At 31.7% G+C, this 22,636-nt stretch overlaps 2 pseudogenes; one reads left to right on the forward strand and one right to left on the reverse strand.

The window, feature by feature from the left end:
- The first annotated feature begins 7,629 nt into the window (after positions 1 to 7,629).
- On the forward strand, positions 7,630 to 8,104 carry LOC114077996 (annotated as a pseudogene).
- Positions 8,105 to 21,592: 13,488 nt separating this feature from the next.
- Positions 21,593 to 22,636, reverse strand: part of LOC114077997 — a 14,402-nt pseudogene continuing 13,358 nt past the window's right edge.

The following is a 22,636-nucleotide window of genomic DNA, read 5'->3' on the forward strand; positions in this document are numbered from 1 at the left end:
GGGGGGGGGGGGGGGTTTAAGGTTTTTAGGGTTTTAAAGGGTAAAGGTTTTTTAGTGTTTAGGACTTAGGATTTTTTTTTGGTTTCTAAGTTTAGGATTTATGGACTTTATGGATTTTTGAGTTTAAAGCTTAGGATTTTGTAGGGGTTCTAAATGGGTTTGTGTTTATTTTGGGGGGGTTTAGGGTTTCTTAATGTATAGATTTTAGGGTTTCTTAGGGTTTTAAGTTAAGCATTTTGTGTTTTAGGTTATGGTTTAGGGTTTATGGCTTTAGGATTTTTTGGTTTAGGGTTTTGGGTAAAAGGTTTTTTTTAGGTTTTTAAGTTTTGCGACTTTGAGTTTTATAGGTCAAGGGTTTTAGAATTTGCAGGTTTAGAGTTTAGGTCTTAGTTGTTTTTTTTTTTAGGGTTTAGTATATACGATTTAGAGGTTTATCACTTAGATTTTTTTTTGGGTTTTGGGGATTTTTAATTTTCAAATATTTTTAAGTTTTAACTTTTTTTTATGGGTTTTGAGGATTTAGGGTTTACGACTTAGGGGTTTTTGGTGCGCTTTTGGCTTTAAAATCAAGGGTTTTAGGTTTGGGTTTAGAGTTTAGGGATTTTTGAAATTCGTAAGGGTTTTTAAGGATTATGTGTTTCTTAGGGTGTACTAGTGTGTATGACTTAGGGTTTCTTTTTGTGTCTCTTAGGTTTAAGGTTTACAAATTATTAGGTTTCTAGGTTTTAAGTTCAGTGTTTTAAAGGGTATTTATATATTTTTATGGTTTATAGGATTTCGGATTTCTAAAGTTTTAAGCTTTAGGGTTTCTTAGGGTTTTAGGTTTAGGATTTAGGGTTTAAGGTTTGGGTTTAAGGTTTAGGGCTTAGGGTTTTTTTACGTTAAGGGTTTTAATCTAGGTTTTAGGGTTTAGGGGCTTAGATTTTTTAGGTCAGGCTTTTTAGGGTTGTATAGGTTTACGGTTTAGGACTTATGGTTTTTCTGCTTTTTTATAGGGTATAGGGCTAAGAATTTGAGGTTTAGGGGTTATTCGATTTTTATAGGGTTTAACTGCTAAGTGTTTCTTAGGGTTTATAGGTTCGAGGTTAGGGTTTTAAGGGTTATAAATAGTTTTAGGGTTTATTTTATGGTTTATAGGATTTAGGATTTCTTAAGGTTTAGGACTTAGGGATTTTTAGTATCTAGGGTTTAGAGCTTAGGATTTTATAGGAGTTGAAAATGCTTTTTAGGTTTATATTTGGATTAATTGGATTTAGGGTTTTAAGATTCAGGGTTTCTTAGGGTTTAAGTTTAGGATTAGGGGTTTAGGTTAAGGTTTAGGGTTTAGGGTTTAAGGTGAAGGGTTTTATCTAGTTTTTTAGGGTTTAAGGCTTTGGTTTTTTTCGGTTAATTTTTGTAGGGTTCTATAGGTTTAGGGTTTACGGCTTAGGTTTTATGGGTTTTTTTGTGTGTTTAGGGTTTAGAGCTTAGAGTTTTTTTTTATATAGGTTCAGGGGTTTTGGGATTTTTAGGGTTGTGTTTCTAAGGATTTTTTGTGTTGTTAATCTTTAAGGTTCACGAAATTTTAGGACTTAAGATTTCGAGCTTAGGGTTTTGTATGGGTTTTAAACGATTTTAGGGTTTTGAATCGTTTATGGTCTTGGTACTCATAAGATTTTGGGCTTAGGATATTGTGTTTTAGGTTAGGGTTTAGGGTTTAGGGCTTAGGGCATTTTAGATTTAGTGTTTTAGGTTATGAGTTTTGTCTAGATTTTTAGGGTTTACGGCTTTGGATTTGTTAGGTTATGGTTTTTAGTGTTTATTTTTGTGTTTATAGGATTTAGCGTTTCCTAAATATTAGGGTTTATAGTTTCTTAGGGTTTTAGATTTAGAATTAAGAATTTTAGATTTGGGTATAGGGTTTAGAGTTTAGGGTTTTTGCAATTAAGGGTTTTAGGTCTGGGTTCAAAGTTTAGGGCTTAGGATTTTTTGGATTTTATAGGTATTGGGGTTTAAGATGTAGGGTACTTTTTAGATTTTAGGGCTTAGGGCTTTGGGTTTTTTAGGGTATGGTCTTTTAGGAATTTATAGGTATAGGTTTAGTTCTTAGGTTTTTTTGTGTATGTTTTTAGTATATAACATATAGAATTTAGGACTTTATAGAGTTTAGAGCTTAGATTTTTTATAGGTTTAGGCGGTTTTGGGGTTTTTAATGGTTTTTAAGGTTTAAGTGTTTCTAGGGTTTTTTAGAGTTTAGGTTTTAGAGCTTAGAATTTTTATATTTTTTATAGGTTTTAGGGTTTACAGGTTATTTGGATTTAGGGTTCAGATATTCGGGATTTGTTGGTGTTTTAAATGATATTTAAGTTTTATTGGATTTAGCGTTTCATAAGGTTTAGGATCTAGGGTTTCTTATGGTTTTCGGTTTAGTATTTAAGGTTTTAGGTTAGAATTTAGGGTTTATGGCTAAGGGATTTCTTAGGTTTAGGATTTTAGGTTAGGGTTTTATCTAGGTTTTTCGGGTTTTGGGTTTAGTAGGTTATGGTTTTTGAGGATTTTATACTTTTAGGAGTTAGGGCTTAGGGTTTTTTTTTGTGTTTTAGGGCTTAGTATAAACAATTTAGGGATTTATACAGTTTAAGCTTAAAGCTTTTTAGGTGGTAATTTTGGGGTTTTTAGGATTTTTAAGGTTAAATGCTTCTTGAGGATTTTTATGTTTTATGGTTTAGGGGCTTTTTTTTTTTTTGTAGTTTTAAGGTATAGGGTTTATGAAGTTTTATGATTGAGGGTTTTAGAGCTTAGGGTTTTATAACTGTTTTAGGGTTTATATTATAATTTATAGGATTTAGGGTTTCTTAAGGCTTAGGAGTTTTATAGGTTAAGGGTTTTAGATTAGGGTTTTTTTCTAGGTATATAGGGTTTAGGGGTTTGAGTATTCCAAGTGATGGGTTTTTAGGATTTAATGTGTTTAGGGTTAAGATCTTAGTTTTTTGTGTTTTTAAGGGTTTAGCATAAAGTATTTCGCGATTTATAGGGCGTAGATCTTAGTGTTTTTATAGGTTTAGGTATTTGAGCTTTTTGTGGGTTTTAAGGGTTAAGTGTTTTTAGGGTTTTCTAGAGTTTAGGGCTTAGTTTTTTTGTCTTTTTTTTTAATTTGAATGTTTACAGATGTTTAGGATTTAGAGTTTATAGATTTGGGTTATGTAAGGGTTTAATGGTTTTAAGTGTTTCTATTAGGGTTTATAGGATTTAATTTTTCTCAAGGTTTAGGGTTTTAGGTTCCACATTTAGGGTTTTAGTTAAGGATTTATGGATTTTTGTATTTGAGATTTAGAGCATAGAGTTTTGTATGCTTATAAATGGTTTTAGGGCTTATTTTAGGGTTTATGGGATTTAGGGTTTATTAATGTATATAGTTTAGGGTTTCTTAGAGATTTAGGTTTACCATTTTCGGTTTTAGGTTAGTTTTCAGGGGTTAGGGTTTTTTTGTAATTTTTAGGGTTCAGTATATACTATTTAGGTGTTTATTGAGTTTATAGCTTACAGTTTGTTTAGATATATGGGTTTCCGTATTGTTTATGAGTTTAAAATGTTAAGTATTTCTTAATGGTTTATAGTATTTAGGGTTAAGGTCTTAGGAATTTAGGTTTAGGGTCAAGGGTTTTAGGTTACAGATTAAGGTTTAGGGCTCTTTGGGTTTTATAAGGTTTTTAAAGGGTACTTAGGGTTTCAGCGTTTAGGGCTTAAAGTTTTTTTTGTGTTTATTTATGTTTAAGGTTTATGAATTTTTAGGATTGTGGGTTTAGAGCTAAAGGTTTTGAAAGGGTTTTAATTGATAATTATGGTATATATTAAGATTTCTTAAGGTTTAGGTTTTAGGGTTTATTAGGGTTTTAGGTTTAGGATTTTAGGTTTGGGTTTAGAGTTTAGGGATTAGGGTTTATTTAGGCTTAGAGTTTTAGGTTAAGGGTTTCATCTAGTTTTTAGGGTTTGTTAATGGTTTAGGACTTAGGGTTTTTTTGTGTTTTTTGTTTTTTAGCAGATAAGATTTAGGGCTTGATAGGGTTTAAGAACATAGAGTTTTTTTTTGTATTTTTGGGATTTTTATAGTGTTGGTGTTTCTTAATTGTTTTTAAGGTTAATGATTTAAGGCTTAGGGTTTTTTTAACTTTAGCCTTATAAATTTTAGGATTTAGGGTTTAGGGTTTAGATATTTGTATGAGTTTTAAATAGGCTTAGATTTCTTTAGGATTTAGGTTTTCTGAAGGTTTAGTATTTTAGGTTTAGAATTTTGGCATTTAGTTTGAGGTTAAAGATTTAGGGCTTAAAGTTTTCTTTAGGCTTAGGGTTTTTAGGTTAAGGGTTTTATATAGGTTTTTAGGTTTTGTTTTTAGGGTTATATAGGATGATGGTTTAGCATATAATAGGGCTCTACACAGTTTAAAGCTAAGAATTTTAGGTTTAGGGGTTTTTGGATTTTTTAGAGTTTAACTGTTAAGTGTTTCTTAGGATTTAAAGTTTAGAGCTTATTGTTTTGTAAGTTTTTTAAATTGTTTTGCGGTCTACTTTAAGGTCTATAGGATTTTGGGTTTCTTAAGGATAAGAGTTTTAGAGTTACTTAAGGTTTTGGGCTTAGAATTTAGAGCTTTAAGTTAGGGTTTTGTCTTTAGAGCATAGGGTTTTTAAAGGTTTTGGGTTTTGTTAAGGTTTTTAGGGTTTAGGTCTGATAAATTGTTTAGGTTAAGGTGTTTTATGATTTTATAGGTGTAGGGGTTGTCGTGTATTTTAAGGTTTAGCATATACGATATATAGGGCTTTATAGGGTTTAGAGCTTAGATTTTTAATGGCATAGAAGTTTTTGGTGTTTCTTTTAGTTTTTCTAAGGGTTATATGTTTCTTAAGGTTTTTAAGGGTTTAGGGCTTTGCATTTTTTGTATTTTGTTAGATTTTGTGTTTACAAATTTTATGGATAGGGTTTAGAGTTTAGATTTTAGGAGTTTAAATTGGTTTTTAAGGTTTAACTTTGGGTTTATGGTTTTCTTATGTTTTAGGGAGTTTCTTAGGGTTGCTTTAAGATTTATAGTTTGAGATTAGGGTTTAGGGTTTATTGTTTTTTGGGTACAGGGTCTTAGGTTAAGGGTTTTATCTAAGATTTTAGGGTCTAAGGCTTTAGAATTTTTAGGTTAAGGGTTTTTAGGGTTTAGAGCTTTGAATATTTTAGGTTTAGGGGTTTTCGGGGGTTTTAGGATTAAGTGGACTTAGGTTTTTTCTTATTTTGAGGATTAAGTCTTATGGATTTTTAATTTTTTTAGGGTTTAGAGGTTAGCTTATTGTAGGTGTTTTACATGGTTTTGGGTTTATAGGATTTAGGGTTTCTTATGGTTTAGTGTTTAGGGTTTCAAATTTAGGATTTTGGGTGTTAGGTTACGGTTTGTGGTTTAGTGTTTAGGATTTTCATAGGTTTAGGGTTTTAGATTAATTGTTTCATCTAACTTTTTAGGGTTTGGGAGTTTGGGTTTTAAGGTTAAGGGTTTTAGGATTTTATATTTATAGTGTATAGGGAGTCAATTTTTTTTTTTTTGTATTTTTCAGGGTTTAGTATTTATGATTTAGGGATTTGTAAGATTTAGAGCTTTGAGATTTTTTTAGGTTTAGGGGGTTTTGTATTTTATTTTAGCATTTTAAAGTGTTAGGTGTTTCTTAAGTGTGTATAACTTATTATAGTTTTTTAGGTTTAGGGATTTTTTTATTTTTAGGGTTCCTAAGTGTTTAATGTTTCTTAAGTGTTTTTAGGATTCGGGGTTTAGGGTTTAAGGCTTTTTTCCTTATTTAGGTTTAGGTTTTACAGATTTTTAGTATTTACGGTATAGAGCATAGGATTTCGAAAGAGTTGGAATGGTTTTTAGGGTTTATTTTAGGATATATATGATTTACAGTTTTTTTAATGTTTAGGGTTCTTAGGGTATTAGGTTTAGGATCAAGGGTGTTAGGTTAGGATTTGGGGGTTTTGGGCTTTTTGGATATTATTAGGGTTTTTACGATTATATGTTTCTTAGGTTTTTCTAACATTTAGGGGTTAGGGTTTTTTGTGTTTCTAGGTGTAGGGTTTACGGAAATTTAATATTTAGGGTTTAGAGCTTAGGTTTTGGTAGTGGTTTTAGATTATATCTAGGGTTTATATTAAGGTTTATAGCAATTAGGGTTTTTAAGATATAACGTTTCTTTGATTTTAGGTTTAGAATTTTGTGTTTTAGGTTTGGATTTAGGATTTAGGGCTTAGGGTTTTTTAGGATTAGGGTTTTATATTAAGGTTTTGTTTACGTTTTAGGGTTTAGGGGTTTACATTTTTAGGTTAAGGTTTTTAGCATTTTATAGGTTTATGGTTTTGGGGGTAGGGGTTTTTTTGTTGTTTTTTTATGGTTCAACATATAAGAGTTGGGGCTTAATAAGTTTAAAACTTACTGGTTTTTGGGTTTAGGGGTTTTTGTATTTTTTTAAGGTTTTTGAAGGTTATGTGTTTGTCTGTGTTTTTAATGGTTAAGGTTTACGGATATTTAGAATTTAGGTTTTAGAGCTTAGGTTTTTGTAGGGATTTTAAAGATTTTTATGTTTAGGATTAAGGGTTTTACATTTTGTTTAGGGTTTAAGGCTTAGGGCATAGCGTTTTTTTTAGGTTTAGAGTTTTAAGGTAAGGGTTTTATCTAGTTTGTAGGGGTTTATAGGTTTATGGTTAGGTCTTAGGGGTATTTCGTGTTTTTTGTTGTTTAGCACATAAGATTTAGGGCTTGATAGATATTAGATCTTAGAGTGTTTTTTTTTTTTTGTATTCTCAGGGTTTCTAAAGTTTTTGTGTTTCTTAGGGTTTTTTAATGTTAGTGGTTTAAGGCTTAGGTTTTTTTTTGTGATTTTTTATGTTTAGGTTTACAAATTTTAAGGATTAGGGTTTACAGATCATGTTTTTGTATGGGTTTTAAATAGTTTTAGATTTTTATAAGATACAAGGTTTCGTAAGGTTTAGTGTTTTAGGTTTAGAATTTGGGGTTTTAATTTAGGATTGTTGATTTAGGCTTAGGTTTTTTTTTAGGTGTAGGGTTTTTAGGTTAAGGGTTTTATCTTGGGTTTTAATATTTAGGGCTTTAGGGTTTTTAGTTTATGTTTCTTAGGGTTACATCACTACACCATTATAGGCCTAAAGCAACACTAAATCAAGACAACGCTTGTAAAATGTTCCCTCAAGATTTTAAGGCTACACTTTAAAAGTGTAGCCTTAGTTTTTAGCTTTTTACAATAGTAATATCGACAACACTTTTAAAGCGTGTTCTTTATGAGTATAGGCTACACTTTATAAGTGTAGTGTGATCATGATATAATTGACCACACCTATTTATATATATCACTACACTTTTAAAGTGTTATTTTTATAATTATAAAAACAACACTTGTGAAGTGTGGCCTTATAAATTTCACTAAAATATCACATTCCCTCCAACAAATTTAAATCTCCCACCCATTTTTACTTGGCCAAAAAGAATATTAATAAAGAACTAAAAAACACTCCAAAATTCTAAAAGAGCACTTTCATTGTCATTCTCAAAACCCTAGTTGCAGTCACTTTCATACGAGCTTAGCAGCCAATTAATTTTTGAAGCCATGTTGGAAGTTGAAGCTGATGTTGCTACCTGACAACCAAGAAAGAGAACGTTCAAGAAGTTGAACTACAGAGGAGTAGATTTGAATTCCTTCTTGAAATATCTGCACTTCCTCGCAGAAAATTCAAGCATTGATTGAAGAGAAAGCCTATGGCTTTCATCAAAAATCTCTGCAAGGTGAAACGTGAGGCCCCACCTTGTGAGAAGCCAGAGGTTGAAAGAACACACATGAGGAACATGGTCATTGTTCCTGAGATCATTTGAAGTGTTATTGCAATATACAAAGGTAAAACTTTAATTTCAATCTAATTGAGATCAAGCATGAGATTATTAGTCACTACTTAGATGTTTTATCCATCTCTTACAAGCTTGTCAACTACGGTATGGAAAGTATTTGTGCTACTCACTCTTCAAGGTTCATTTCCTTGCCTGTCTTAATGTTATATAGTAATTATAGTACTTTTGTTTTACTGTAATTTTGATGAAAACAATGGATAGTGAATGGTTTTATTTTTAGACTAGTAATTTGTTGATGTAAAAAACTGGGATTTTGATTGAATCAACACACAAGTTAATGATTTTTAACAAAACACTTAACTCTATTCACAATTTTTTTCTGATTTCAACATTATTCTCTGATTTTTCACTATTTTTTGAGAAATGAAAATTTCGAATCAAAGCTCATTTAACTCCATTTAAGATTTTTTTCTTTGTCGATGACATTACAAAATTCCTTACAATTTTGACCTTCGACGGCATGAATTAATTAACAAGCTTCTTAATTCTGCACGATTTAAAAATAATTAGATTTTATAAAGTTTAAAATATTTTAAGTTACTTTTAATTAATCTCATCATCTTTTTATAATTTTTAGATAATGTATGTATTTTACGTATTTATGTATATAACTCGTATATTTTGTGATTATTCAAAAATCGTCTCAAAAGGATTTCATTTTTTTTTGTTTAAATACTTTGCTGATTTTTAGCGCACACTTTCGGAAAAATTGTGTCATAATTAAATTGGTTATTTTACTTTGCTATAAATTAGAAGCTTGTTAATTAATTTTTATTAATTCATATTTACCTTATCCAAAATCCTTTGAATACGTTGCAAAAATTAATTTTGGGCCTTTTCTCCCAAAAATTTCCGGCAGCCCACTTCTTTTGGTTCACAACACAGGAACGACACCATGACACCACTTAAGCCTTAAACCCATCCCTTTTTTCAATTCAACATTACAAAGGACCACCCAAATTTTCCCAAATTTTTTCAGCAATTCCCAGCCCATTGTTTTCGCCCCGATCCAGCCCACGCCAACACCCCCTTAATCCGACCCGTACGCGCGTCTTCTTACACAGATGCGAGGCTCATCGCACGCAGCAGCTTCATCGACTTATACGCGCCTCGCCTCCCAACGTTCGCAAGATTGTCAATGTCTAAACAGACGGAAAGTAACAAGGACCACGACAGTACGCTGTGGTTCCTTGTCCTCTTCCTCAACGTCCCTTTCATTTCACAGTCGATTGGCACGCGGTTCTGTATTTGTGGTTCGAGATCGATCCACGTAGAGTCCAAGGACATCTGATTTCATCTCAACCATTCCCCCTCTTTTTTCCCTTTCCGGAATAAGCTCAGTTTTTTTTTCAAAAAAGGATGTTTTTCCTTTGGGGGGAAAGTTTTTGAATTTCGAATTGATAGATAGGCCTTGTTTGGGTTTTCTAATCCGATTCCCCCCATATCTTCCAACCCTAAATTACCTCTAAATAAGTTTTTTTTCTTTTTCATTTTGAGGGGGCTCTCTCTTTGGAAGCAAAATTTTCAAATAGTAAAAAAAAATATTCAGTTGATTTTGTTATGAGGAAAATAGAGCTATTCGTTTGTTGAAAGTGTGGGATACATTTCTGGGGTCGGACGATTTTCAAAGAACAGGGAGGAATCAAAAAAATAAAATAAAATTCTTTTGAGTTAAATCAAATAGAACAATACAACAAAAATAGAAAGAAATTTTGGAGGAGCAAAAGTTTGATAAAGGGAACTGTTTGGGAATTTTTTCGGATAACTTCAGTTGAAATGTTTCATTAGTGAAGAAATACATGTCAAATAGGTTTCAAGAGAATAGAGCATATAAGTAGTTTCAACGTCTGAGTTTGACGTTTTCTGTCCAAGCTGTTCGGAACCGTCGGTTTGTGTTCGTATTCGCTTGGGTGGAGGTCATTGCTGCTCGAGCGTGTTTCTGTCCTTTGTTCACTGCACCCGAAGAAGGCATCGTCTATCTCTTCACAATGTTCTCTTGATTCATCTTTCGTTTTTTTGTTTCTTTTATTTCGGTTGTAGTTTTGTTGTTGGTTGTTCATTAATGCTAAGTTTGATGTTATTTCAACTTGAATGAATGAATCTAAGACGACGTGATTTCTTGTTGATATGTTTGTAGCGTGATATGTTTGTAACAATTTGGGGTTAACATGTCGGTTCTATAGCTAGTCCATTTGAATGGAGACTTTCTTCGCCTCAACCGTGTTTTTAAATAGGCTGTCCAAATATCTCCCGCCTAGGTTTTGATTCATCGGTCTCGTATTTGTCTTCACCTCCATTCTCTATGCATTTTGATCCCATGTATGCGTGTTAACATTTATTATTTGATCTTTCTTTATTTATGCTCAGATTCACTTCCTCTTAAATGTTCTGATCATGTCAAGATACCACATAGTTTTGCTCCTCATTTTTTCTTAGCCTATCTTAATTAGATTTTTCCCGTATCGATGTATAGATATTCATGTCTAAATAGTGGAGTTTTCCTTGTGTTGGGAGACTCCCATCCCTGCCTATTTTACATGCTTCCAACTATTACATTGTTTGCCATGCTTAACTAAGAGATATTGTCTTTGCTTACGGTTTCGAGGTTTGAGAATAGATATCGTTAGCTGCGATTTAGTGATAAGTTTTGTGTATTAGTTCAATCTCCGATAGCTCAATCTAGTTTATCTCTTCAGAATGTGAATGTATACAATATTGTTCAGCACTCACGCCCCTCTTAGTTGACATATTGCCTCATTTTATTTTATCTTTTTTTTTCTCTTAGCTTTCGACTATCTTCTCTTCATCGTTCTCTGTCTTTTAAAATTTGGTGACAAGCAGTTCATAGTCTTGATAATTATATATTGAAGATTTGATCTTGTTTACAGAAGGAAACATGTTTCCTCATTCCTTTTTTTAGTGAAGTTGTAAGCCACATTCTGCCTATTTTATCCACTGTTTGCTATGTCCATAAGCTTAAGTTTATCCATGAGAATTTATCATCACATTTGCTAAGTCTCGCATTGTATTTTAATGGGGGTATTTTGTTAATCAACAATGGTTTCCGCATTCTTATTTGTCCGAGCAACTATGCCTAAGTGTCTCCCTCTAATCAGTGTTAGCTTAATATATTAATTATCACGGCTATTCGATGTTTTACTTAATCACATGGGGGACTAGAAATTCATTCTTAAGTTATGCACACTCTATGGTGTGATTTCGTAATCTTTGCTTTTGTTAAGGCCTCTAGGTTTTCTTGAATTTGTCTCCCTAAAGATTAAAATGCTTCTAAGGTCAAATATATAATATTTGGGTTTCAAATCTCTTTGTATGCTTTATCACAAACAGAAGTGACAATTTAAATGACCTGGTAATTTGTTTATTTCAAGTAGACCTTTAAATCTCGTTTCTTTAATTTATCTAAGTATTCTCCAAGACTGTTGTTTCCTTGTCCTATATGCTTATAGTGTTCTGAGCTCAGGGTAGTATGGTGTCTATATGCCTATTTCTCTAAAATGAATTCTATAAGCATGCCAATATTTCTTCTCCATTTGTGTTTCTGTTCTCCTACTATTTAATTTATTTATTATTTTTATTGTCTTATTCCCCTTGGCTAATATAATGATATTTATGTGCACGGAGATATCCGTCCGAGTCCTCGTGAACTTTGTGAACTTCATTTATTCCCTTGCATTCTGAGAAAGCCATTGCGGCTAAATTCCCTTATCGAGTCTCCCGGTTTTAAAACTGACGGATAGGTTCCGAAGTTTAAAGAATTGAAGAAAGTCGAAGAAGTTGGATTAGAAGATCCCTTTATTTTCATATTATTTTTTTTTTAATATGTAATGGGCCTAATCGTTTATCGCTTTGTACTACTATTTGATTAGTTTAGAATAGGTACAAGTCGAGTGGGCCTAAAGCCCACAAACATGTTGGATTTTGAAAAGGTGTGAATGGAAAATGTAGAGTTGCGACTTTTATGAAGAGTTGTGACTTTTATTAAATGTTGCGACTTTTATGAAAAGTTGTGACTTTTATGAAAAGTTGTGACTTTTATGAAAAGTTGTGACTTTTATGGAAAGTTGTGGCTTTTACGGAAAGTCTCGTCATATACGATATAGACATGATACTGTTAGAAAACTACTCTCTAGTGGAATTATCAGAATTGACTATGTAAAGTCAAAGGATAATGTGTCGGATCCACTTACAAAAAGGCCTAACTAGAGAGAAAGTTAAAAGATCATCTAAGGGAATGAATTTACGGCTTAGGACAAGTCATCATGGCGGTAACTCTATCTAGCAGACTGGAGATCCCAAGAGCTAGATTCAAGGAGAAAAACAAAGTTGTGAATGACGGTTCGGCATTGTCAATAAACTCAATCCATTCTCATGATGAAGACAATGCTCAGGGACAAGGATACAACATTAAGGCTTGTTAATGAGTTAATAAAGCTTAATGGTTTTAATGATTTGCTAAGTTTGGCAGAGTTGACCAAATAGTGTATCTACTCGATAACACGGTTAGAAATGACCTATGTGAGTGTGAAGTTTAAGCCGCTTCAAAGAAGATGATTGTCAAAAGCCCATCTCTCTATACACTCATGACACCGGGAGGTGTTCATGGCTAATACAAACACAACCGTAAGAACCATAAATGGTAAAGGGTTAATTGTGTGACATATGGTTGTCTAGGTATACACCAAAGTTCGACGGTTCAAAGATATCGCATCTACCGATTGACCGAGTATATCCGACATATGTTCACTACGGAAAGTCCAAGGGGAAACCTACTTATCCAGATGCAATTAATTCTTGCTTGTAAAGTACACATACTTGTCCGTTTCTTTGTCTTCGAGTCATTCCCCATTCATGCGGGGGATTGTTGGATTTTGAAAAGGTGTGAATGGAAAATGAAGTGTTGCGACTTTTATGAAGAGTTGTGACTTTTATGAAATGTTGCGACTTTTATGAAAAGTTGTGACTTTTATGGAAAGTTGGGACTTTTATGAAAGGTGACGACCTTTCTGAAAGATTATGACTTTTCCAAATTGCATCTAGTGAAAGAGAAGCCAAGAAAGTTCCTCCTAGTGCTCTATAAGGTGATGCTCCAAAGAAAATCACTTCCATGTTCCTAAAGTTAAGGAGCGAATTCAGGCGATGATGCCGGTAAGTTATAGTCTTATCTCTTGTGTGGTAATGGGATCCTTCTAAGTGGGGGAGTACAGTGAGTAGTTGTATTTTAGATTGTTGTATTTTCTCTTCTATTCAACTCAAACTTGAGAGATTGGAAGTCATAGTAGCATGTTCCATGTTGAATTTTGTTTAGGAGTCTAGTTGAAAATGATTTTTGTTTATGTCCTTGCATTGTGCATTTCATGAAGTTATGTTTATGATGTCAAATAATTTTATATGGATTTGTCTTTTATATTGTCATGCTTCCACAAAAAATTGCTTAAGAGTTGCATTATTGAATGTTGTATCATACCACACATTAAGAGATGTAATATTTCACTTAAAAGAAACTCTAGCTTCTTTCAATTTTATTCAAGCAGTGTCTCAGCATCTCCTATAACTTTTCATGTAATTAAGCTACTCAATAATATCAAACCTCAACCTTAAATACTCGCAAGTCACCATTATTATACAAATTCGTTTAACCAACAATTTTTATTATGTAGATGCATCTCAATCACAATCCATAACGAACTCTTATTGCCATCATGCTCAATTAGCTCTTATCATCATCATGAAGCCAACATTTTCATCAATGTGACACCTCAAACTCGGTTATATTCATCAAATCGAAAGGACTATCCCACTTTTATATGCACTTCTTACTAAAATCTTGAATTACCTTTACACAAGTATATTCTTTGGGACTTTCTTTATCCATAAGCTTGTAATTTTGGTATCTATCTATTCCATTGGACCTTAAAAAGAAATCATTGTCCTCATTTAGGATCCTTGGAATACACTTTTAATCTTAAATCATTAATATTGTATCAACGATCCACCACTAAAAGCTTCCTTATAAATAATGCTTAACTCATTCATTCATAGTAACAAGCTAGTTGGTTTCTCAAATTTGAATGCAACATCAAATCTTACTCTATGAGCATGTGATAAAATTGATAATTCCTTAAATAGTTAGTATTAACACTTGACAGTCAATGTATATGTTTTCATATAACACTAGTACCACATCATGAAAGACTGTTAGATCCACCACTAGAACACATCATATCTACCGAAAAGACCGTACCCAAATAGCCCACACATTTCTACCTATCGAATAACTTTAAAATATTATCAAATTCGCTCTCATATCTAAGCCCAAGCTATGTGTATTCTTTCATAGGGCAGGTCGATAACAAAAGTAATAAACAACATACTTCTAACCAAGTACCTATCAGTACCATTGTTATAGTCGTATCATGACCTAATTTGGTATACACTCAATCTGTGAAACCACAAAATAGATTCTGACCTCAATTGGTGCAACATCATTCACTAAGCAACCCATAAATGTTATGAAAATTATATCAACTATAATTTTTTTCAAGGTTACACTATTCATTATCTAGCCAACTCTTTAAACATTTGACTTCTTATTGTCAAACCACTTCAGATATTGCTTATACCACATAAGTACTATTCTTATTTTATTTATTTATTTATTTTGTATGGTAACTAACCTTACTCGACCCCTTCAAATATGACCACACATTCTTTTCATGAGTATATTATTTCCACCTTAATACCAGATCTAGCATCCAACCAATACACGATACAACAACTATTTACATAAGGAACTACGCACGAGTCATCACATAAATGAGAGAAAGAATGGAATGAAGTGAGAATCAAAACGGATAAAGAATGCACGATAGAGATTCAAAAAGTGAAGATATTTCCTAAAAGTCACTATAGCCTCTCAAAGATAAGTATAGACGTCTCCATAAAGATCCTCAAGAGTCTACTTAGACTCGACTTGTACACACGTGAGACCTATGAACTTGGGGCTCTGATACCATTTTGTCACGACCCAAAAAATGGGCGTGATGGCACTCGTCTTATCCCACCAAGACAAGTCAGCCTAAAACTCAACCATTACAATAAAGTGCGGAAATAAAATATAAGTAACTTAATAAAACCCCCAAAACCTGGTAGTCACGTGTACAAGCCTCCAAAGTATTACAATTGATTCAAAAGAAAAACTCAAGTCTCAAATGAACTTGTTTCTAGAATAGAACAAGATCATAATTAAGGAGAAGAAAGTCTGCTGCGATGGAAACAGCTACCTGACAAATCTCCAAGAAACCTCAGACAAGGAGATGGGAAATATCACAAAGTCCGGGCTAGTAACCTACAAAAAAATTTGTAGTAGCAAGGGTTGAGTACCAAACCACACGGTACCCAGCAAGTAAAACGTCTAAACACAAGCTAAGGGGATAAAATACGGGTACTCCTACCACCCCCAACCGAACCTCCACAACTACAACCTGCATTAAAATAAACCCAACCTAACAGCTCACAGTTTACGTAGCACGTAGCTCAACAACAACACTTAGACAAATCACATATCCTCAACAACAACACTTCAACAAATTATATATCCTCACTAACAAGCTCAATATTGATCAATCACAAGTTCCACAGAAAGGCAATCAGAAGATCAGCAAAAACACGATATCAGTTCACTAATGATAAGTATGTGCAATGCAATGAAATGCAATGTCAAGTATAATGATGCATGTCTGACCTAGTGATACATACTCGCTGTCTCTCAGTTTGGGACCCATGGGGGACATATCTGTCCATGCATCTGTTGCGGAGCACGACACGACCCTCGATAATAGTAACCATCGCGGCGCTCGATACGTCCCTCGAAATATAGTATCCATCGTGGCGCGCGATACGTCCCTCGAAATATAGTATTCATCGCGGCGCGCGATACGTTCCTCGAAATAGTACATCCTCTTAAGTACTCATTCTTTCTCAATGCACATAACACTTGTCACAACCAATGTCTCATAATAATGCAGATGACAAGTTCACACAAATAAGGAAGAGATGACCATTTTCATAACATTGCACAGTTCACAACCGCACAAACATGAAATCACATCAACAATGATTCAACAAGCCTTCAACCCTTTCTCAACACATCACACATAAACAATTAATCACATTGCCTTTTGTTATCCCTTTTTTTCATCATTAGAATTAATCAATGTGGACAAGTCAACCCATCACCAATCCCGTTACTCCCAAACATATACTACAAGGAAATACACGCATTTCATACACTTAACAAGAGTTCAGAAATCCACTTGCCTCTAATAGTCGAACAATTACTCAAGCAATCGAGCCTTCCTCTTTCGGTTGACTCCCATATCAATACAATCTATTCAAATAAATAATCACAATAAGATTTTTAAACTAACAACACTCATATCACTACAAGTCTATCCTAGCCAACCTCTCATTCAACTCTATAATCAAGTTCCTAACCATTGATGTCAATTGATATATCAGTTCTCATTTTTTTTTGAATTTCATACCTAGGGTTAAGTTTCAGTCTCTCCAAATTACATAAATCTAAGGATATTCATATAATATGATATTCCTAGATTTGATTTACCTTGCCAAACTTAAAACGTAACTTAATAGTCAGAAGAGAAAAATTGAAACTACAGTTAAACACAATATACAAAATCACGAAAGCAAAAATAAATATAAAGGTATAAACTTCTAACCAATTACATGGAAAATTATAACCTTATACGTTTGTCATCAAAACNACTACCCAATATTAGTTGCAACACGTTAGTTGGCCAATTGGTAGCATGTGATTGTCCACTAATCCTTGTCCATATAATTTTAATAAAAATAAATTTGAGAGTTAAATTCCTTTTGCCTCCAGTTAATATGTTTAGTGTACACCTATTGTAGAATCACTACATAGTTAGAGGATTTTGTGAGAAACTTACCTGAAGCAGTTGGCCGCTTTTCTCATTGATGTTGAACTGCAACTCCTCTCGTCAAACACTTCTCTTTATTCTTTAATTAGTTATGTACTAGGAGTAAAAAAAATTTACTAACCTATTTTAATATTTTAGACTTGACCCACTATTATTAATGTTAAACAAATTACCCACAAATGAATTAACTATAGTTAAATGACTATTCAAAATTATCAAAAATGACATTTTGGGTCATTACACATAAGTGTCCTGTTTTTATAATTTCTGTTTCTAATACTGATTCTCTTATTATGTAATTTTCTTCTTGTCCTGTATTTATTAAAATTTTATATATTCTTTGGTCTATTACTCCTTTTATAAAATAATGGTATGGTGTTATTTCTTTTTTATCTAGCAAATTTTGTGGGATCTCATAGTTTCTTCTAGATGTACTCATTCTTGATGAGGTAGCTCTTGTTAATGTATTTGGTACGCTTGAAGTACTTAATCTTTCTTTTACAATTTCTAAATCTTCTTCTATGTCCATTTCTTTATAACTATAATCATTATTATCTATTATGGTTATTATTTTTTCAAAAGGATTTTCTACTTTTATTTTATTAATTTTATTTCTTGCTGTTACTTTGTGTTTTGTTGTTAATATATATAAGTTTTTACATCTTGCTGTAAATATCTTACTTCCTGGTGCTAGCTCTATTCCAGACATCTTCCAATATAATATTAGTGACTTATCTATATTTCTATCTGTTAAAGCTACTGAATAGTTGACACTTATTATAAATTTAAATTTTTGGTAAATTAAATTTCCTCTTACTGCACTGATTACGCTTTTTTCTATAGGGTGTATGATTCTATCATCTGCTAAATATAGTTCAATAGGTGTATCTATTCCTTCTCTAAAACAAGCTTCTATTAATATTTATGTTCCTCCTAAATGTACATATTTTATAAGTGTTTTAGCTTTTATATCTTGTATCTCTTTATTAATTATCCTCTTATTTAGTATAGGTATTTGTGCTTTTCCTTTTGTGTATTTACAATCTATGATGTGTTCTTTCTGACTAACTACGTAGTATTCTTCTTTTTGTCTTTTAAACTAATTTCTTAAGGTAGGTATTTCAAGTACCTTTTCAACACTTAAATCTAATTCTTTTCCTTTTATTTGTTCAAAAATTGTATTATCAAATATAGTTTTTTGTTCTGATAATTCTTCATTTTGATAATCTTCTTTAGATATTATTTTTATATCATCTTCAGACATTATATTTCTTCATCTATTTCATCATTATCTAGATTAATATTTTCTTCTTCACTTTCAGTTTCTATATCTGATACTTCATATATACTATCGTTTTCACTTAATTCATAGTCTATATATTCTATTTGCATATATTCATCATCGTCTATGATTACTTCTGTAATTTGTTTTCTTTTTGGATCTTTAGGTAATTTACAATCTCTAGCTAAATGTCCTATCTTTCCACAATTGTAACAAGTACATTGTGATATTTTTCTTTTTGGTCTATATGGTCTTTTTATTTTTATAATTTTTTACATAATACCTTTGTCTTGGTTGTTTGTATTTATATTTAGTCTTATTTTTCTATAATTTTTATATCGCCTAGGTTTTTGCTTTTTATAATATTTATTTGTACATCCGAACTGTGGTGCTGTTTTATCTTTACAACAAGCTAAATTTTTAGTTAGTACTTTTTCCATTTTTATTTTTTCCTTTTGGTTTTCACATTGTTGTACAAACCATTGATGTAAAAATTTTATTCTAGCTCCTAAAGTATCTGTTGATCCTTCATCATTCCAATCTTTAATTATTTTTGTACTAAATGGTTCTGGTAATTTTGTGAAATATTGCTGTCTTATCTCTTTTGCTTCATTTATATTATATTTTGCTTTATAGTAATATTCTTTAAATGCACATGTATATTCTTCTATGTAACACATTTTACATATAGCTAATTTTGTCATAAGTTATCTATTTATTATTTTTTCTCTATTTTGTTCTCTTATATCTGTGGTCATACCACCAAATTCATTTCTTATTGCTAATTCATATTTATCTAGTATATCTATATTTGTTGCTGATGGAGATCCATCTATTTTCTTATCACTTCTAAGTGTTTCTAAACTTTCTGAGGGTAAATTTTCTATCCATAATTTTGTTGCTCCTACAAATGTTCTTTCTATATATTTTGGCGTTTCTCTAGTTGTTATTTTATTATCAATTAGTTGTTTAGATATATTCCCTATCCATAGTAATATTGCTTTATTTATATCTGTAATACAATCTAGATCTAAGAAATTATATTGTTCAGTTATTGATTTAGGTGTCCATTTTTTATTTAATCAGCTATTCCATATTGCATTTATTCTATCTGATTGTTCATAATTTTCTGTATAGTAAGTTGGTGTTGTCCATTTAGGACTACTTCTGGGACTATTTCTGGGACTATTGTCTGGAGTTTTAACTCTTGATGTACTGGGTCGATTCATATCTCCTGTATTTATTTCTAATTTTTTTGGCTTATTTATTTGTTCTAGAATTTCTGTGTATGTTTCACTTATATCACTTATGTCTGATTTTTGATCGTTTGTTGTATCTAATTCATTTATTTCATCTATTTCATTTACTTCAAGGTTTTCCTTTAATTTTTGTTTTATTTCATTTATTTCATTAGTTAATTTGAATTCTTTATCTTTTTCTTTTTGTTTTTCCCTTTGTTTAATGTCATATAATAATTTTAACTTAGCTAATTCTTGTTCTAATTCACTTATTCTTGTATTTTTTATTTCTTCTAAATGTTGTACTTCTTGCTTTGCTTGTATTTTTATTTTTTCTATTTCTTTTGATTTATCTATTTCTTCGTTTTCTTTTGTTATTCTTATCATAGCTGCCAAACTATCTTCTAATTTTGCTGTTTCTTTTTCTAACATTAAATATAAATTATTTCGTATTTTTTTATATCTTCTTCCTAAATTTGAAAATATTATTTTTATTGTTAATTCATCTTGGTTTTCATATGTCTTTTCATCTACTGCAAATTCTTCTTTATTAATTATAACTTGTAAATTATATTATGTTGTAACCTATATTCAAGGCAATCTATTTGTATTTCCAACATAAATATAACTTTTCTTTGTGCTAATATTGATTTTTTACATACTCCTGCTAACATATTTTGTTCAAGTCTATTTTTTCTATGTTCTAACTCTTGCTCTAATTCAGTTATTTTTCTATTAGTCTTTGTCTATATTCCATTTCTTTATCCATTTATATTTTTCTGTACAAAATTTTAAAAAGTTTACTTAATTTGCTTGGATCTTTAATAAATTTTATCTTATAAATATTATTACTTCTTTTTTGCCAAATTTCAAACCTTTTTGATTCAATCATACTTTTATATTCTAATTCTATTTCATCATATAGATCTATGTCATCTGGTATGATTAATTCTGCCCAACTTTGGATTGTTTCTTCAATTATTTCATACATTAATAATTCTTCATAAATTTCTCTTTTTATATCTGTATTAAGACCTTTTAATATATAGAGTATTAATATTTTGTAATTAACGTCATCATCTAACAAATAAGAGTTCATTTTAATCATTTTTTCGCTTAGAATTTTATTCCTTCCAACCTCTTAATAGATTATACTTATTTATTATGTAATGATAATGGTTTAATAACCATCTTGTCTGGTCACTACTACAGTTTTCTTCTTTTGATTGGTTACCCTAACAGCGCCTCAACTTTGTTTACTCCCCTAAACGGCCTTCTTGCCTATTGGTTTCAACCTTAGGATGGCATAGTCTGGGCATACCTATTCGCAGAATAATTCTGTAGCAAACTTTCTAAAGATGGTTATTGTAACATTATTAAAACATGATAAACAATTATAATCAACAAGACATTATCAGGAATAAAGTAATTTAGCTACTCATGAATTTAAATGTGTATACCTGTTTTTGTAGATTTGTTGTTTCAGACTTGTTCTCCATATCTTATTTGATTATTATCTAGCTCTGATACCAATTTTGGGTGGAAGCGATTTTTTAAGAGAAAAGAGAGACTAAGAGAGAGTTGAGAGTAAATAGCTTATTCAGCTTATTCATTACTGAGGGAGAAACCCTTTATTTATACAATATTTTTACACATTAGACCAACAGAAATGGCCGACACTAACTTTACACTTGGCCTATATTAATTCGGCCGACACAAAATGACAAACTATTAGTGGCCCTTTACTTTATTATTGGCCGACATAACCAATTTTGGGTGGAAGCGATTTTTTAAGAGAAAAGAGAGAATAAGAGAGAGTTGAGAGTAAATAGCTTATTCAGCTTATTCATTATTGAGGGAGAAACCCTCTATTTATACAATATTTTTACACATTAGACCAACAGAAATGGCCGACACTAACTTTACACTTGGCCTATATTAATTCGGCCGACACAAAATGGCAAACTATTAGTGGCCCTTTACTTTATTATTGGCCTACATAACTTTTACATATGGCCATCTTATCTTCTGGCCGACACTACACGACAAACTACTTTAATAAAGACGTAAAACTAAAAAATACTTTTTTTTAATATAGCTGAGGGGTTTATGATGTAATCTTTACACGTATCTTTATTCGATTTGAACATCTGGTATGACACCTTAACATTTTGAACATATATGGTCGGGGTATTTTTGTCCAATGATTTTGCAATATCTGGTCAATATTTCTTCCGAAATAAACCCTTTCCTTAATGCTCTTGTTGTTGGTTTTTGCTCTGGCTTGAGTAGACTAAGTATCCATTGGCGTATCTCCTCCATATCTTGTTCTCTGATTTCTTTAGAATTTGAATATATCATAACTTGCTCTCGTACATAATAGCTCCATACTGAATTTCCGTTTAAATAATTGTTAGTTAGTTCATTTAGGATAGTTGCTATTCCTATAACTCTTTTGTTGGCGTAGAATTCTGGTATCTCAATCCTTTGTATTTCTTGCTGTATTCCGATATCTTCCGGAATTATCATATCTCTGGTCAAACCAATCTTTACAACTTGTATAATTGGTTTTATCTCATCAAATAATATCTCTGCTGGTGCTGAATAAAACTTTATATAAAATAATGTTCCTTTAGTAATTCTTTTATAGTTCATAAAGGCTTTGTATAGCTCTGGTATGGTAGATATTTCATCTCCTGTTTGGGTATAAACTGTACTAAGTAATCCATAACTATAACATGTTTTTACTAGATTTGCATTGGTGCCTGCTTGTGCTATTAACTTATTATATCCTTGTAGTTTTTGGGTTATAAAATCAGTATTAGGGTCTTTGGCAGTTGGAGATCTAGGTGTTGAGATTAAATAATTTTGGATTTTATAAAGTTTTCAATATATAAGCGGGTTATGTGGTTGTAGGCTTTTTTATCTTGGCTTAAACTTTCTGAGTAAGTAGTTATTTGTGGTGGTATAAATAATGAGTCTTTTTGGTTCTTTGGAATAAATGGTTTATCGAAGATTTTGTTCATATTTGAATTTGTATATCTTATTCCACTGACTCCTTTTGTTGTAGATGTGCTGGCTGTAGCTGCATTTAAACAAACATTGTCATGGGTTTTATGGAGTTTCCCAACGTCTCCTTGTAGCTCTGGAATTTTTCTGTCTTCCGATCGACATAGCTCCGCATTTTTATAGTCATGCTGCTGACTT

Source organism: Solanum pennellii, chromosome 7 (genome assembly GCF_001406875.1).
Source record: "Solanum pennellii chromosome 7, SPENNV200".
Classification (NCBI taxonomy): domain Eukaryota; kingdom Viridiplantae; phylum Streptophyta; class Magnoliopsida; order Solanales; family Solanaceae; genus Solanum; species Solanum pennellii.